At 40.8% G+C, this 2,548-nt stretch overlaps 1 non-coding gene across 1 annotated transcript; it reads right to left on the bottom strand.

The window, feature by feature from the left end:
* Positions 1–2,251: 2,251 nt before the first annotated feature.
* Positions 2,252–2,324, bottom strand: trnaa-cgc (transfer RNA alanine (anticodon CGC)). The gene has a single exon. It is a non-coding gene; the product is annotated as a tRNA-Ala (tRNA).
* Positions 2,325–2,548: the final 224 nt, after the last annotated feature.

The raw sequence follows: 2,548 nt of genomic DNA, 5'->3' as shown, positions 1-2,548 counted from the left end.
TTATGATTACTGAGCCAAGTTTCCATCCTGAAGAAATAAACCTTCCTTATTTCATATGAGTAAAATAGGGAAAGGAATTATTCTAATCAAAACTAATAAAAACCTGGCAGGAATGTTTTGATTTAAATGTATGTAATTCACAGGGTGTGTCCCTGTATGTACTATTTTCCTGCAAATCAAGCATTTGTTAAAGCAAACGGATTTTTAAAACATTCCATCGAGACTTTATAGTACAATCATGTAAATACAACAAAGATGAGATGGATGAATAAGAAACCATCAGTCACATTTGCTTTGTTTTATGATCCGATTTGATGATACACTATTTGATGAAGTATATGTAAGGCCATTGTTTCATTTATTTCTCATCTCATCTCATTATCTCTAGCCGCTTTATCCTTCTACAGGGTTGCAGGCAAGCTGGAGCCTATCCCAGCTGACTACGGGCGAAAGGCGGGGTACACCCTGGACAAGTCGCCAGGTCATCACAGGGCTCAATTCCAGATATAAAATTTAAATTTATAAATGTATCCCTAGTGAGCAAGCCAGAGGCGACAATGACAAGGAAAAAGTTCCTGAGATGATATGAGGAAGAAACCTTGAGAGCAACCAGACTCAAAAGGTAACCCATCCTCATCTGGCAAACACAAAATATTGCTATTATTATATGTGAAAGACAAAGTAACAGACATGGGGGGGATGCTTTTGTGAATGTGAGCCGTTGGTCACTTTTCATTCTCTGTCATGCAACAATTTGTACAATTTTTCCTCCATAACTCAATCTAGAAAGGTGGTTGCAGGACCCAGCATGCATATCCAAATATTAGGCACAGGGGTTTAGTCTCAACGTGCAGGAGTGTTACTGGGTAGAGCTGTACACCACAACTGGAATTGCACCAGACACAAGAAAAAGGTCACTGGATGAAAAGTCAGGAAAAAAAAATCATCAAACACAAAATAAGCACAGGTCACTGTCTGCGAAGTTTGACATGATCTCCCTATGTCTACATGGATTTATATTGGGGTCTACACTTTCCTCCCACTGTCCAAAACCAGTAGGTAGATTTGTGATGCTAAATTGTGTTAAAAAGTGTCCATACGTACTGTATGTGTGTGCATGCTGCCCAGTAAATGAGTGATGTTCCTTCTGGAGTGAATTCCCCCAAAATTCCCCCGAACACCCAGTGTGAGGCTCCAGCTCCAAGATGAATCACTTACTGAAGATAAATGAATGAACTCAGGGATGTGCTCAGAAAACCTGCTATTAGTGAACTGCGTAATACCATCATAAGATTCAGCAGAGCACAGATGGATAGTAACACATTTTATGTTTACTCCATTGCATATATTTAAGGAATGTTTTACAATGAATTGCATTTATAGGAGTAGTTTTAGTGGATAATGCTATTCACTCTTACTTGAGTACAATTATGAATTCAAAATGTACTCCAGTACTGATACTCATGAGCTAATTCCCCTGCTGCATATCAGGGTTTGTCCAACTAACTAACGCAAGCCCCTCAAACTGCTCTTCCTGACCTGCTTGTTGCTCTCTGGAACCATGCCTGAGTTTCCGTTGTTTGTTTATTTTTAAGTGAGTGATTGCCCAGAAGTGGACTTTTATTCTGGGGGAGTGTATTTTGACTCCCATGTGCGTGAATACCAGTCGGTGAGCTTCAAGGGTTTTGCCACTAAAACAACCCAATCTCCCAACATGGAGTCTCTGGCATGCTTCTCACACTTTTGGGGTATGCCTCAGGAAGCATTTGTTGCTTCATTGTTTGGTGAGAGCAGCTGGGCCAAAGGTGGTGAAAAGTGTTTTTTTAGGACAGGTGCTCGCAAGCAGGTTTAAGAATACAAGCAGGTAAGCATCATATTTTCAGTTTGTAAAAGCTGTCTAAGCTGACTTTGCACACAAGCGAGAGTTAGAATTTTACAATGGATGGTGGAAATATGACAACCCTGTTGAAAAATGTAAGTCGGATGTACTGAGGTCAGTCAGCAATTCAAGAAATAAAGACAAGCAAACTGAAAGGAATCTGTGACAGCTAACCTTCAGAGCTCTTCAGAGGAGCATATCAGCAGAAAATTAACGTGCAGTTAGTTGATTTGGTCATTGTTTTAATCCAAATACTGGCTGTTTTCACAGATGTGCTGTTTTGAATGTGGCGAAAGGAATTTGATCTTGACTTGGCTGAAACTGCAGATGATAAGAAAGTTTCTTGCTAAAGTGCAAGCAAGGTAGCACATTTGGAGAATGTGGGCATCGATCCCACTACCTCTTACATGCGAAGCAAGCGCTCTACCACTTGAGCTAATTCCCCTCCTGCACAGCAGGGTTTGTCCAACTAACTACCGCAAGCCCCCCAAACTGCCCTTCCTGACCTGCTTGTTGCTTTATGGAACCATGCCTGAGTTTCCATTTGTTGTTTGTTTATTTTCAAGTGAGCGATTGACCAGAAGTGGACTTTTATTCTGGGGGAGTGTATTTTGACTCCCATGTGCATGAATATCAGTTGGTGAGCTTCAAGGGTTTTGCCACTAAAAC

This window comes from Neoarius graeffei, chromosome 1, assembly GCF_027579695.1.
Source record: "Neoarius graeffei isolate fNeoGra1 chromosome 1, fNeoGra1.pri, whole genome shotgun sequence".
Taxonomy (NCBI): Eukaryota; Metazoa; Chordata; class Actinopteri; order Siluriformes; family Ariidae; genus Neoarius; species Neoarius graeffei.
Note: the sequence above shows the minus strand (reverse complement) of the source record. Positions and strands in the feature narration are given on the sequence as shown.